Below are 17,129 nucleotides of genomic sequence, written 5' to 3' on the forward strand. Positions count from 1 at the left end.
AATCCCCTTTGCCTAAGGATGATTTGTGCCAAGTTTGGTTTAAATTGGCCCAGTAGTTCTTGAGAAGATTTTGAAAATGTGAAAAGTTTACGGACAGACGGACAGACGGACAGACAGACAGACGGACGGACAGACGGACGACAGACAAAATGTGATCAGAATAGCTCACTTGAGCTTTCAGCTCAGGTGAGCTAAAAAAACTTGAATCTACACAATCTGGGGATGCTTCCACACAAGTTTCAGCTTTCCTGGGCAATTGGTTTTTGAGAAGAAGATTTTTAAAGATTTACACTAAATATTCCTATGTAAAAGGTCAACCCGCAATTGTTGCCCCATCCTATCCCTGGGGGTCATGATTTTCACAACTTAAAATCTAACCTACATGAGGATGCTTCCACACAAGTTTCAGCTTTCCTGGCTGATTGGTTTCTAAGAGGAAGATTTTTAAAGATTTACTTTTTATATTCTATGTAAAATTTCGACCCTCCCCCCCCCCCCATAGTAGCCCTACCTTACCCCCAAGGACCATAATTTGAACAAACTTGAACCAACACTATCTGAGGATGCTTCTACACAAGTTTCAGCTTTTCTTCCTAAATAGTTTTTGAAAAGAAAATTTTTTAAAAATATCAGCAAAGAATCTGGGGGAATAAGCTGAGGCAAATGCCAACGTAGGTCCATGGAAAAATCAAAGGCCTAAAGGCCTGAGCGGCGCATCGCATTGAGGGTAGATTAGCTGCAATAATGGAGCCCTCTCCCCATTTTTTTTTTTTGGAGAGGGCCACAACTCCATATTATCTCCGTAATGGTGCAAGTATGATTCACTCCCACAACGATTTCGTCTCAAATCGTATATAAATGACAATAACATTTGCATTTCTTACCTGAACTCAAACATTGTAGATGTCTACGGCATAAATTAATCAAAAATATCAAGTATAGTCCATATATCGGTTATTTTTCGTGTATGTCAACAACACAAGTTTAATTTGTCTGCCATGTTTACTGACCTTGACCGGGATTATTTTTGGACAGCCAATGAGAATTCAGGAGCGGATCTTGAACTGAATATAGGAATTCCCCTATTATAAACATAATTAACACGGTAGATATGAATTTCTATTATATACCATTTCCTTAAATGATGTTTTAGTGATAGAAGGAGGCAAGATCTACACTGACATTCACACGAGAACTGTGAAAAAAACGACTGGTAAACATGCTGATGTGTTTTATCTGGTTTTGATTTATATAAGGAATAAGGAATCATTCTTTGAGCATTATGAGGTGATAATTTCGGTCGGGGCACGATCCGAAATTATCATCTCATAATATTCAAAGAATGATTCCTTATTACTTATATTTATATAATTTTAAGCCATCGTACCATTATATATTTAAATGATAGATACGCAAACCCCGCTGGCGCCTCGATTTGGCGTCATTTGTATTATGGTTTATATAGTACAAAATTGATACGTAGTGTTATCACAGGCGAAAACACTGGAAAATGTAAATATATAGGTTAGTTTGTTCAACCTGTATTAAAAAATCATTTTATCTAAAGGAAGTCAAATATAAAATCGATCTTTTCAGACTGAAGTCAGTCGCATTAAAAAATTAATTTTGCACCGTTATGGAGATCCTATGGAATTGCAGACCTCTCCAGTAAAAATCAGATATTAAAAAAAATCGGAGAGGGCTACATTATTGCAGCTAAGGGTAGCTAATTTAAAAAAGCATCACTACAAGTTGTTAAATATCGCCATTCTACATGGGGAAGGTGGCGCGCTTTTCCTCATTCAGTTGGAAATCGTCTTATTCGTTTTATCAAGTGATAAAATACGAAATTTGTTCCTAGCTATAGGAAGACAGCCACTTACTCTCATTCTAATATAAAGATTTTATAAACAAAATTATTACATTCTTTTACCTCCGATATTCAAACAATTAACGTCACCGCTTTTAAATTGAAGAACGAACTGTTGTTATGCAAATTAACTCATCGGTTGACTGGTCCTCTGTCCCTATCATACATCAATCGGCAATCCTCGGTTGATTCCGCTACGCTCCATACAAACTGTCGAGTGCGCGAGACATCCGAGTAGTTCCGAGTAATCATACATTGCAGGCATTGCCAGTCTATCTCACCTGTGTATTAATCTTTGTTTTGTTCTTTAATTGATGTTGATGTTTTTTAAATGTGTAAAAGAGATATCTGTAGTAATGATTTGTTGATATTTTTAAAACGCGTACTGAATATATGTTCCTGGTTGAAAATACGTAACAATCAGAACGGCACTATATATTTATTGGCGCATTGATACTTGAGTTCTATGACGCCGCTTGTATATAAGCCGAGAGAAGCGAGCTGACAGCAATGAGGCTACATCGCTGATAGCGATGCGCCTCAAAAACAAAATTATTTTTCTTACAAATTTCACTTTAGTTACATTTATAAAATATAGGTAATCATATACATTCAATATTGCCAAAACACACAAAAAGTAACTTCACATTTAATTGATATTTAGACAACAAAATAGTTATATGCTTATTTAGCAACAAAATAGTAAAGAAATCGGATATTCAAACTATATTTTTCCATAGAGTGGGTCATCGTACCACTTTTTAAAATACAAATATTGATAGCACATGTAAACGTTTATCTTTTTCGACTTTCGAAAAAATGGTACGAAAACCCACTCTATGGTAAAAAGTAAGTTTTCTTCTTTTAATTTTTAAGATCGGTCTTAAAATAGCTAAGTCCAGTTGTTCGCGTAATACCGATAACATTACAATACACTATTTTGTAGCTTTTAAATAAGCAAATCGGTGGTGTAGTGGTAAGCGGGGAGTCTTTGAACAAATGTAATTATGTGAAAGCGGGTGTTCGAATCATACGCGTGATCGATGGGGTTTTTTTCGGGGGGAAGGGGGAGGGGATATGTTTTGTTTACATTGTAAAAATTCGAACGTTTTTTTCCTTTTTACTTAATAATAAAAAATTGCTAATAATAATTAAAATTGAAATTATTTGATATTCGTTTTCTACTACTTTTTGTTAAGTATGAAATGTATGCTATTCTCTTTGAGACTGCAAGATTTCACATTGTAAACAGACATGGGCCGACCTTTACGATACGGTTGTTGTGTATGCAAGAAACAATTAAAAGGCAAGACAAAACGTTACATCCCTCAATCCTTGAAAGCCTTGTTAACACAACAGGGACATACACTGGACAAAAGCAGTCAAATATGCACGAAATGCAGAATACAAGCAAAATCAAAGGTACAGTGTGCGCCTAAAGGAAATTCAACAACTACCTCGCCATGTATTTCACTTCTCATTGTATCAGCAGGAAAGTCACATAACTAATGCGTGTTTTGTTGCGAAAGAAATAACATAGTAGTTGTACCAAAAGAAGCACAAATGGATGCATTCATTCACTTTCAATTGCTTGTACCAGTTGGGTTCAAATGTTGTCGCAAGCATTTACTTGGAAAACGGCTTAATATTGATCATTTACATATTGACTTTGATAAATATAAGAAACGCAATTCTGCACTGTCATCTAAAGAAATACAAGATTTACTCGAACACGTTCGCTTAAGAGCAATGGGTTCTTGTAACACTTACAACCTAAGTTTTGATAAACTTATCAAAGATGAAGATTACAATTCTTTACTGGGAATCTCCAAACTCAATTTCGACGATCTAGTTTTACATGTAACGTCAATGAGAAATACACAAAATCGAACAGTTAGAAACGCTGTTGGTATTCTTCTTTTCAAGTTGAAGTCCGGTTTATCGAATGGGTTGCTTGCTATTCTTTGTGGATTTCGATGTAGGCGACAGGTAGCCAAAATCGTTGAAAGTGCTCGAAAAGCGATTATGAAAGATTTTGTTCCACACAACCTTGGTTTTGACCATATTACTAGACAAAATGTCATAGATAATCATAAGACAGATATATCAAAACAGCTGTTTTCAGATCCCATATCAGACACTGTCATATTAGTTCTAGACGGTACGTATATATACATACAAAAAAGTTCAGTGTATAAATTCCAAAGACTTTCTTATTCTATGCACGAAGGACGGCCTTTGGTGAAACCATTTTTGGTGACAACAACAACCGGATACATTTTAGAAGTTTTTGGGCCTTACTTAGCAAATGGTAGAAACAATGACGCTTCTATAATAAAAAATATAATGGAGACAAATAGATGCAATATTTTGAATTTTCTCAATGAAAACAATGTTCTGGTAATTGATAGAGGTTTTCGTGACTCCATTGATTTTCTAAATGAATGCAGGTTCAAAACACAAATGCCAGTCTTTTTACCAAAGTCCTGCACACAACATTCTACATCCGATGCAAATTCATCACGATCGGTTACTAAAATCCGATGGGTAGTGGAGGCAGCAAACGGTCGACTTCAAAAATGGCGATTTTTGGACAATGTGGTGTGTAATTCACACATTCCTTCCATAGGTGACTATGTTAGAATCTTATGTTCTTTGATCAATAAATACAGACCACCCTTAAAATCAGATGATCTAAACGATCTTGGTAATGGTTTCCAAATGTTAATTATGGCTAAGTAAAAATGAAAATGTCTTGAAAAATCTCTGTGATACGGAACCACATTACAAATATCGTGCTAACTCTAAATCCTGGAAGAGAATCGATGCACATGATGCTGCAGTTAATTTTCCCACTCTGTCGGAAGAAGATGCTAGATAATTAACTTTTGGAACCTATCAAATTCGCCAGGCAAACTCATAATACATTAGAGAACATGTCGATGAGACTGGTCAGTACGCTATTGATGTGTCACAAATGGAATCCGACCTGATTCACTGTAGGCTTCAATCTAGACACTCGAGCAGTACCCTGTACAATCTGTGGATTAAGTTCACAGATTGTGCCGTGACATCATGGTACAGAGGGTTCCACTTAATCTGATCGCGGTTAATCTGATAATTCGGTTAATATGATATAAAATCAAAACACCGATCCATTTGCTATATAAGCCTTTGTAATTTCTATGGATAATCTGATTGGGAAAAAATGTCATTTCGGTTAATCTGATACGATTTCTGTCGGCCGATCAAATTTCAGTTAACATATTCACACCTCTTCCACCATGTCCACTTGAGTATATCTCTCCATGTGTAAACAGCTTGGCACGTGCCTTAAACTTGCAAATAACGGTGCTTTAGGGGATTAGTCACAGCTCAATGCACACAGCTGGTCGATAGATGAAAAATACCGACATCGATAGTTCAGCCCACCCTCTAACACCTCTATATTCCTTTGTTTAATTAGTTGACACCCCTTTTGTGTACACAGTAACTCTTTACAGGGCATTAGTTTCACTTCAACACACAAGGGTAGCTCACTTCTTCGTAGATGAAAGCTACCGACATCGATAGTTATTCCGGATGACCGCACACAGGACTGACCTTACCTGTGTACACATTTTACTGTTTTTTCATTTACCAATTGCCTGTGGTAATTTCATGCTAGGCTTGCATCATTAAGAATTATTTAAACATGTAATTTCTGAATCAAAAGTGCTTGGGAACATGTGACATCGAGGAAATTCTGATTACTCTCAATTTTACATCGGGGGTAGAAAACTTATGAATAAAATTCAAATAATTTGTTATCATGCATAATTAATCATTTAAGAGCATTCTATTATACCAGAAAAAGAATTAAAATAAATTGTCCAGGTGAAAAGAGGGAATGTTCAGACAATTAGCCCTTATTACTTCCTGTTAAAATGGCCGCCACTCTGAAACCATCGTAATGAACAGTGATGAAGGGAAACATTTTCTTTTGAGCATTTACAAACAAAATAATGGCTAAAATGCTATTTCATTGTTAATGCAAGGTAAATTATTTCATTTCAAACTATTGAGAAACAAATTATATCTTTTTGTTGATAAATTATGTATTGAAACAAGTTGTATTTTATTCTATACCAAAATTAATTACCACAAAAACGCTAAATTGGTTAAATAAATGTGATATTTGGTTAATCTGATAATTTGAGTATCAGATTAAGCGGAACCCTCTGTACTGCCAGTGCAAGAGCGGAGCAAGAACTTTGGGTTGTTGCTCTCACATTTGTAGTGTGATCTGGTACCTGGGTTGCTATCGTCATAACTGTAATGTAATTGAAACCAGGGGGTATGAAACAAGTGTTGATGATGCAGGGGAATACGTTGATGAATCTGAATGATAAAATTATTAACTGATCTTTGCTTTGTTTATATATTTAGGTTAAAATATCTTCAAAAATACTGTTAAATTGATGCGGGGATGCAGATCATTCCTTTTCAACTGCATCATTTTTATTATTTACACTGAGATAAATTATACGGTTAATAAAATATTGTTAGAAAGTAATCAACATTACCATTTAATTAAACTCTTTAAATGAGTCAGTTATTGTCATTACAAATTTGCCAGTTTTAAATTATATAAGTATATATAGATACTACAAAATTTAAACGCACTTACGTCTTCCAAATGTTGATTACTCATCTCTCGCAGTTTTGGACATTTTCATTTGGACAATACTGTCCTCCGTTTAAACGCCTAGTTAACTCGTACGTTTATAAATTCGTATAAGACGTACGAGAGGGTCTAGGGCATTTGCCTCGGCTTATACCCCCAGATTCTTTTCAATAAATCCTAATTATCTCCACTTGAAAAAGACTGTGCCTTTCATTTATAAAAACTTGAATCTGTTTTACTCAATGATGCTTTGTGTCAAGTTGAATTGAAATTGGCCCAGTGGTTCTGGAGAGAAGTCGAAAATGTAAAAAGTTTACAGACAGACGGACGGATGGATGGACAGACGGACATCAGACAAAAAGTGATCAGAAAAGCTCACTTGAGCTTACAGCTCAGGTGAGCTAAAAACTAAACATCATCCAGCATCTGAAACCTATGCCTAAGATTCAGCATTCAAGACTGTCAGGTGCATCAATATCATAAGACGCATCATCCATGCAAGTTTAGTGAAATTAGAACCAGTAATAACTTAGATATCATCATCAGAGGTCACTTGTTTCAAAAACTTTAAAGAGACTTGGACACGATTTGAGATCATTTTAATTTTTTATGTATAAAATGGTTAACTGGTGCATTTTAAATGTACAATAATACATGTAGGTCCTGTATAAATAAAATCCATTTTTCCTCCTGGATATTCTTATGTTTATAATCATTAGTCTCTTTTCTAACAGGATAATTTTATAGTCATATCACATGTTGAGTATTGCAGTTCTCAAAAAGATCCTTAACAATTGTTTATAAATGGGATAAAAAGCTACATCAAACTTTGAACCTTCTTGCGAGGCCGAAGAATTGTCCTGGAGCCAAAGTCTTAACAATTATAAAGAATCATCTGACTGATTAGTTTCTGAGTAAAAGATTTTTAAAGATTTACTCTATATATTCCTATGTAAAACTTTAATACCCCCCCCCCCCATGTGGCCCCAACATTACCACAGGGATTATCATTTTCACAACTTTGAATCTACACTACCTGAGGATGCTTCCACACATGTTTCAGCTTTCCTGGCTGATTAGTTTCTGAGAAGAAGATTTTCAAAGATTTACTCTATATATTCCTATGTTAAACTTCGACCCCCCATTGTGGCCCCACCCTACCCTCAGGGGTCATGATTTTCACAACTTTGTATCTACACTACGCTTGACTGATAATGACCTTCAGTAGTCTTGATCATCAAGACATTTAGGCTTTACAGTGAGGATAAATAAAGATAAGCGTCTGAGTGATCAACCTAAATACAAACATTCGCACAAATTTCGAAAAAAAAATGTGTTGGCATCAGGAATTGTTTAATCGCCATGTGGGCCCCTGGAATTGCATTTTCAAATCGCCCACACGAAAACTTAGTTGCAAATGGCGAGTGGGCGACTGTTAATTTCAAACCCTGTTACACAGTTCCGACGACACATCCCTTGCTACAGTGAATTGTATCCAAAAAAACAGTCCCCTGCAACTTAAGACCATTGCATGACCCTGATCTAGGGGTCTGAATGAATTTCATATTTTAGGTGGGCTTCATGAATGGACATTATAACCAAAAGTTTGGGTTTTTTTCCAACATGTGTGAACAGATTTGAGTATTTGAATTTTTTGGGCATATCTGCATGGCTCTGACAATGACCCCCTGGTGGTTGTCATTTTCACAATTTAGAATCCTCTTATCCTAGAGATACTTTAATTCAAAGTGGTAACAAATGGCCCGGAAGTTATCAACAGGAATTTAAAAATGTTAAATTGTAAACGCACAACGTACATCCATGGGCGAAGACCAATTGCAGTAGGCCATCTGAGTGACTCAGATGACCTAAAAGCAATACATATGAAACGATATGGCATTATATAGAGCATATATTAAATTAATACGGCACATATTAAGCGCCCACGATAAAAAGTGGTTTAGTCATGACTAATACTTTTAGACTTCACAGTTTACAGTGATTATGATATGAGCATTTAATATAATGAAGTCTAAGATTTAATGAACTTGAGTCTCGACATTTCAAGATATAAGTCTTAGAATGGATTCTAAAGGCTATCAATTATTGGGACTAAAAAAAAGAAGAGTACGACTGCTTGATCGGTGCTTCATTTGTTGAAGTCAATTTAATCATGTCAATAAAATCACAACTCAAATTATTAATATTCTTATCATCCCTTCAAGATCAAACTTATAAACATTTGCAATGAAAGTTGTTATAGGTATATTGGTAATACAAAGTTGTTCATTCTGAGCTTATTCATTGACCTTTGTTTTGAAACTCAAATTCTTGGCTTGTGAAGTAACACAAAAATCTCAAATAATTATAACTTGGCTTTGTTTGTGTACAATAATCAACCTCATCATAACATACCTGTTAACCCTCCCGCATTGCGCGGGAGACTCCTGCAAAACGGCCTAAAAATCTAAGATCCCCCGCATCCAACCTATCTCCCGCGCGGGAGACTAATAGAATCATTCATTAATACGAGTGTGGGATAGTGAAATTCCACCGAGGGGACAAGATTCACTGTCTAGGACGAGGCTTTGCCGAGTCCTAGACCGTGAATCTTGGCCCCGAGGTGGAATTTCACTATCCCACACGAGTTTATAATGAATGATTATTTTTCTCGCATTATATTAGCTTAAAAAATGATGTTTGACAACTTTCTGTTATGACATTCAAAAGATTACTTTCGGTTTATCCCTCCGCGTGCTTCAAATAGTGCAAGTTAAATGAAAGCATACGACAGTTTTTTCAATTAAAATATGAAAAATTGTAATTAATTATGCAACACAATTACTTAATGGATAATATCAATGCACTATTTTGCATTTCCCTACAGCAGACAACGTTTGTTTACGTTTTAAAACGGCGTAGTAATACACAGTGTAAGACAGAAAAATCTCACACTGCTGTCTCACACCGGACAAACCGATCTCACACCGGTGATAATGCGAGAAAAATTTCTCCCACAATCAAATTTGTCTTCCCCATACCCCCCCTCCCAATTCTGAATCTTTACATGCAAATTTCAACAACCATTGTGGGTTTTTCTCTGATTTTGAGCTTAAAAAAAGCTGCTGTGTAGCTTGAATATATTAAAAGCCATCCAAGTACTGTCTACCGTGATCATGGTACGACATGTTATAGTCCAGTTTACTTTTTTCGATTACTTCCGGTTTTGACTTAAATCAGTTACGTTTTTAGTTATGCATAGGCCTTATAAAAAAAATAAGTGAAAGCTTAAAACATCTTGATTTTACTCTGTAACACCAAAGAAAACAATACACAGCCAGTGGTGTCACTTAACAGGTGCACAGGTAAAGCACCCAAGCCACGTGCAGTGAGTCGTGACTAATTCTGTCTGGCCAGCACCGTCGGTAAAACTCAAAGTGAGTTTTTGGAACACTGAGTGTTTATACAAGCTACCGATAAAAGTGAAGCTCGAGGAAAAAGTGTAAAAGCATTTCACAAGAGTTTTTAAAGTTTATAGTACCGGTACTATGATTTACAGGGATGCTATAGACATTACAACAGAGATCATTTTTAAATGACACTGGAGAAATACATGTTGTTTTGTGAATTAAAAATCTTTCCTATATATAAGGCAAAAAATAATTTTAATGAATATTATTTACTGGTATTTTCTTAACTGGGTTTCACTGCATATTCAAAATACGCAAAATAAATTTTCTGTGTTTACCCTAGATGTCAGCATGCAGTGATGGTTCAATACTCAACAATAAGAAGACTTAAGTTAATATAAAAGGTGGCACTATTGACTTCTTGTATTGTACCATGCAAACAAATGAATAGTTTTCTGAACACAACACAAGTTATAATTGCACACTGGTAGTCATAGAAATAATAAAATTTAAAATGATTGCAAATGCATTAATTACAATGGTAAAATAAGGTGTCTAACTGTATTTTTAATATATATTTGCATTTCACGTAATAAAAAAAACGTCGTTTACGCAAAATTTCCCCCTTAGCCAAGTTGGTAAGGGGGAGATTCTCCTACATAGCAGCTTTGAAAGGTTAACAGGTATGTCATAACATATCAGCAGACATAAAAATGTATGATACACCCTTCCACATCTTGCACTCAAAAAATCACAAATAATTTTGTGATGTTCGTAATACGCGATTCGCAATGAGCTATCCATCACACATTAAAATAAAAGGACGACTGGGATGGCGACAGCCATTGCATGCTATCAATTTGTGACGTCATATGACACGTTTAGCCTAGAATCAACTTGAATATGCAAAATTCGGTCGAAAAAAGAAACCTGTTTAATCAAGCCTAACCAAAATAAATAATACGATTGCACAATATCAGTATTAGTACAGGAAATACTCCCTACCTTCCAAGGGTCACCTTGAACCTGTTTGTCGAAGCGATGAAATATGTTCAGCTTCCCCGCCATGTACATTCGGAAACCTACGGGTTTTTTTAAAAAGTTCCGAAATTCCATTTACCATTACGAGCCCGATTTAATTACTCCAGTCATTAATTCAGTCGTTATCCCTATGAAGCATTTGACCAAACATTATAAAAAGTAATCTTAAAGAAATGGCATTACATCTCTCTCTCTCTCTCTCTCTCTCTCTCTCTCTCTCTCTCTCTCATTTTTAGTCTGTCTTTTTGCTTAATGCTTAAACATTATTTTATATATTTGTTTTTGAGGAGTGAATTTTTACAGATTCTCAGTTTATGTATTTTTTATTAACCACAGGCTCCGCCCGCTCCATTTTAAAATTTTCTCTTAATGAAAAAAAATCCGTGTAAAATAATCCGCCGGTGCCTGAGTCGTGACGTTATATTTTACATTTGCTAGAACCTCAACATATCAATGCAATATACACATTCATCATCAATGAAGATCTTATATTTTCAAAAAAAAAATCTGAAGAAAAAAATCTTTTTACTCTGTGTGTGTTTGTTTAATTTTGGGGGGTGTTTTGTTTGTTTTGTTTTGTTTGTTTGTTTTTTTTTTTTTAAACAGCCTTTATAAAGGTAGCTTTTTCTTTCAGAAATCATTCATTCATTTATTCAATCATTGATGTCAGGCTTAAACAAATAAAATATTTTCATCAACAATTCGTCTATTTAAAGCTAGTTCTAAAGACTTTAAAATTTGCATGTTTGTTGAAAGTTGCGCTCTTTACATGTATTTGATTTTCCTCAAAAAAGAGAGAATAAAACTTGTGCAACCATTTGACCGATTAAAATGATTGAGTTCTGCAAAAAATAGCTTCACTCCTTATGTCATACAATGTAAGATACAGGTATATAGACGAAAAATATTTCATGCCATGTACTAGTATGTATATATCCTCTCTCTCTTTCTCTCTCTCTCTCTCTCTCTCTCTCTGCATGTTTGTGTTGTAAAGTCTCATCTGCATGTCTTTCTATTCATCTGTCCATCCATCCGTCATCCCCCTCTTTCTCTCACTCTTTTCTTGTCTACTTATATCTTTTACTTGCTACCCATCTCTCTCTCTCTCTCTCTCTCTCTCTCTCTCACTAGCTCTCTCTCTCTCTAGCTCTCTCTGCATGTTTGTGTTGTAAAGTATCATCTGCATGTCTGTCTATTCATCTGTCCATCCATCCATCATCCCCTCTTTCTCTCACTCTCTTTTCTTGTCTACTTATATCTTTTACTTGCTACCCATCTCTCTCTCTCTCACTCTCTGAGAGACTCTCTCTCTCACACACATACATACACACACAAACGTACTGTATCTCTCTCTCTTATCATTTTTTTTCTCTCTAAGTCTGAATGTCTGACTGTCTTTATTAAAGTAAATGCTGTTTCTGTTCATGTTTACACTTATTCCTATCACATTTCTTTCTTTCTCCTTCTTTTCTCTGTCTTGGTATGCCTTGGTCTCTCTCTCTCTCTCTCTCTCTCTCTCTCTCTCTCTCTCTCTCTCTCGCTCTCTCTCTACATGTTTGTCTCTTAATGTCTCTTTATTTGTTACCTCTTTGCAACTGCATGTCCATCTATTCATCCATCTGTTTGTCTCTCCTTCTCCTCTCTCTTTCTCTTACTCCTTTTTCTTGTCTACTTATATTTTTTACTTGCCATTTATATCTTCTTCTCTCTCTCTCTCTCTCTCTCTCTCTCTCTCTCTCTCTGTATGTGCATGTATGTTTAAGAAATAAATGGTAATTTAAAAAGTTCATTGGGATATGAACTTGGTTGGTCACATGATCAAATCATGTAAAGCTAGGAGGGCTTCTCAGAAGATTTGATCAAGTACCATCCAAATTTATATCCTGGTGAATTACTTAACATTGCTTACATTGTATATATGTCTGATAATACCAAATCATTAAAATGATGTTTTTTGTTTACAAATTTATGCAATTGTCAAATGATAAGCATGTGCAATTATCATGAAAAAGTTTACACAGAATTGATAAGTTCATATAACTAAAGGAAGCAATTTGTAAATGTAGATATTTACATTTCACATTGTGTGGAAAGCTACTAAAGATATAAGCACCATTACACAGACTGGGTACCCAAAGGTTTAAATGATGAGTTCCCCGGTCGACAGTAAATTATGCTATGGAAAGTGTCTACTGTCAACTGAGAAACAGGTTGATTGTTGACAGTAGACACTTTCCATAACAGGTTGTCAACCCTCAACCTGTCCCTCAGTAGATAGATCAATAGAATATTTCATTGAAAGTGTAAACTGTCAACCCTCAACCTGTCCCCCTGCATGTCAACATGAAATTGTTTCTCTGTGTTGTACATGTTTATTTATTACTAAACATTTCTTGTTATTTTTTCAGCCTATTGTTCTATTAAATATGTATGTATTTCCCCCTTCCCTTCTGCTTTCTGACTGCATCTGTCTGTATGCTCTATCTGTCTGTCTCTCTGTCTTTGACACTCTCACTTTTACAGTCTCTCTCTCTCTCCCTCTCTCTCTCTCTTTCTCTCTGCATGTTTATTCCTAAATACCTCTGCATATATCTGTCTTTCTCTAACTCAGACTCTCCTTCTCTGTCTTTCTCTCTGTCTGTCTGTTTCTCTCTCTCTCTCTCTCTCTCTCTCTCTCTCTCTGCATGTTACTGATGCCTGTGTATAAAAGCTCCATCTGTCTTTAATCAATTTGATATGTCTGATATGATCTGAGTATAATCCATTTCTCTCTCTGATATTTTTATTTCAAATATATGACGTTGTCTTAATGTTTTATATGATGATAAATTGAACAATTTTTATTTCTTATATTTCCAGATGGCCTGATAATCTATTATAATACTGCAGCTTAGCATGCACAAATATCAGGCAGGTTATATATAAAACATTTTTATTCAATATTAATGATTAATGTTAATCTTTAAGATGATCAAGGATGACGATAAAATGTACATATATTATGGTTAAAATCAAGCTAAATAAATTACAGGACTTAGTTATTATCCAGTATGATTATCTATTTGAAACTATTGCTAACAGCATTCCACTGTCTTGGTCATTTCACACAATGAAAATCTGTTTAAGTTTTTTTATTAATTTTTTTTCATGTGTCTTATTTTTTCATCATCCTCTCTTGGGCCCCCATTCTTTACTTTTTCTCTGTCCCTGGCTCGATAATTGCCACATGTGTGTTTCAGCAGAGTATCATATTTCTAGTCTGACTCAGTTTTAGCACAACATTCCAATGTGATTAAATTCATGAACTAGGCTAGTTTCACCAGACACAAGAAATGAGTTTATGCCCCCCCCCCCCCCTCCCAAGAAAAAAAACAAATTTAATGTTAATACAGCAATAAAAATATAGTTCTACTGACAATAGAATGCAAGTTCAAAGAAAACATTCATTGATCCTATTGAATATATGATAAAAGATGGAAAGAGATTTACTTTGGCTTTAAATTATTAAAATGTACTTTTTGTTAAGTTAATTTTGTTAATTTATATATTTTGATAAAAAAAAAAAATTAAATAATTTAAAGCATTTAATCATACATGTAATTGCATGCTTTAAAGTTTACTAAATTAATACAATTTATTTCTCACACAACATTAGAAACTACCCATGGATCACAGTTCTCTCTGAGTAATCAAATCATAATATTTCCTTATTAAACACCCGAATAAAAAAATTATGTGATTTACACTGAATTAGCAATTTAGGTTAAAGATGTTATCTCATATTTCACCCAGAACAAGCAACATAACTGATGAAACATAAGTTTATATGTACATGTACATGGGAAGAATAAATGGGTCAAAATATACACTAATTATTAATTATCAGTAAACCTGTTGATCTCACTATCTTTTTATTAATTCTTTTAGGTCAATGTTATGCATGTCCTCTCTCTCTCTCTCTCTCTCTGGAATGAAAATGATAAAATAACAGACAATTACAATTTTATGATTTCTAGTAAAGATCTAAATTGTTTTTCAACCTACATTATTTGTTTGCAGGCATAAATTGTTTATGTGTCTATAATATGATGCATTTTAAATATGAAATTATATATAATAACACATATACCAATGACAGTGAAAAAATTTGCAAATTTACAGCAAAATTCATCAATTTAAATAGTTGACTCTGCTGGCACGAGGAAAACAAACTCCAATGTATTACAGAGATCTATTGAACTAAAATTCAAGCAGCAAGGACAACTTCTAGCTATAGTAGATGCAATTACCTGTTGCAAAACTTGGCAATTTGTTGACATCTTTAAATGTGCATCTTTTAATATGACCTGAAATAAAAATAGCTTTGACCTAAACCTATATGAAGTGCATGTGCCAGCTGCAGCATGCATGGTTAGATTGACTGTTTATGGTGTTATAGTACTGCCTATTTTTGATCATAAAAATATACATGTATTTGCATTCACAGTATTTATCATCCACCAGACACTGCAATTATATTAATGATAATATACATGCATCACTGAATTAAACCTTTAAGACATACAGGTTACTGTGACAACTACTTTATAATGAGTACAGTGGGCTCTTAATTCCAACAATTAAGCTCTCAAAGAAATCATCGTTCATATCTAACAAATTAATAACTGTCTATAAATACATGTTCGTTCAATAGTTTAACCATTTTTGTAATATCCATTTCTATGCACTTTCCATTCTAAACTGCTACACAGTTGTAAATTGTTATACATGTACTTGGTAAGAACCTCATTAGTTGCTAGAACTTGTGTTTGAACTATTTATATATTATGTTTATGCAATAATTTCAAATATGTTCAAACCAAATTAATATATGTAGTCCCATTATGATGCTGATTTTTCTGTTATGAAGTCTGATTGCAACTAATACCGCCTTATTCAGGTTTTGTTCTGTAACAGTGTAATTATAAAATTTCTATACAATGTCAGTATTTTTGGTCATTGTTTTAGACATAATTATAAGGAATTAATTTTACATAATATAAACCTGATCACAATTCATAATGTCGCTAGACATTAAACAGATATGAATAGACTTTATATTGTGTTCCTTTAATTCTTTATTATTAAACTGGTGTACATGCCTGAGTCATCTCTTTTTTATAATTCCTGTACATATGTACTAACAATTAAATTTTGCTTGCATGATATCTATTTTGAACTGATTTTATGGTAATATAATAACAGTGGGTATGATATTCTAACACAATGAGTTCATGGATACACATGTACACCAAAGTTGAAAGTCTTGACATCTAAGAAAATCAACATCATGTATTGCTCAGGTCCAGTTCCCTTGTAATACTTGAAAACCAGCCTTTATTCCCACCCAAATTCAGATATCTAATTCCATTGATCAATATTGCTGGGTGTCTCTCAATATGACAGTTTTAACAAATACATTATATGCTAATATTTCAAACTTTTACTTACGGTGTAATGAATCATACATGTCCAATCAAATTTGTATGGGATGTACCCCTGGATCTAAAATCAAGGGTGTATTAGAATTGATTCTGGGATTAAGGGTCACTAAATTAATCCCACTTCACTTTTAATTAGATCGACTTGGATAATAACTGAATTTCTATGTATTAACTGAATGGAATTTAAAATCTCATAAGTCTTCATGCAGATCATTATGTAAACATCTCATTTTGCATTTAATTCTTTTCTCTCATATACTTTAATGTCATGCAGTGACTTCACAAAATTTAACCTTTAATGTCTTTAGCAAGATCTTTAATGAAACTCCAATCTATTCAATGCTGTTTAATCAAATTGGGTAACTTCATTTGGGTTATAAAGTAGGACTGAACTCCACTAATCATACAAATGCATGTGCTGGTAAATGAAAACTGTTTTCATTTGAATCTGAGATTCTCTCTCTCTCTCTCTCTCTCTCTCTCTCTCTCTCTCTCTAACACATGTTAGGGTTTTTTCCCATCAATTAAAAATAAATGAGAATACCTATAAGATTAATATTCATATAAACATTCCAAGTTAAAAATTATACATGCAGGCTAATATTTAAAAGTGCAATACATTGTAGATGTATACAAGGGGCACCTAAAGGGAATTGTTT

At 34.2% G+C, this 17,129-nt stretch overlaps 1 long non-coding RNA gene across 1 annotated transcript in view; it reads right to left on the reverse strand.

Moving 5' to 3' along the window:
• LOC128173797 (uncharacterized) overlaps positions 1-11,086 on the reverse strand; it is a 63,607-nt gene extending 52,521 nt beyond the window's left edge. Inside the window, exon 1 of the long non-coding RNA XR_008242567.1 lies at positions 10,952-11,086. This is a non-coding gene — a long non-coding RNA (uncharacterized LOC128173797). The remainder of the gene's footprint in view (positions 1-10,951) is intronic.
• Positions 11,087-17,129: the final 6,043 nt, after the last annotated feature.

This window comes from Crassostrea angulata, chromosome 2, assembly GCF_025612915.1.
Source record: "Crassostrea angulata isolate pt1a10 chromosome 2, ASM2561291v2, whole genome shotgun sequence".
NCBI lineage: Eukaryota > Metazoa > Mollusca > Bivalvia > Ostreida > Ostreidae > Magallana > Magallana angulata.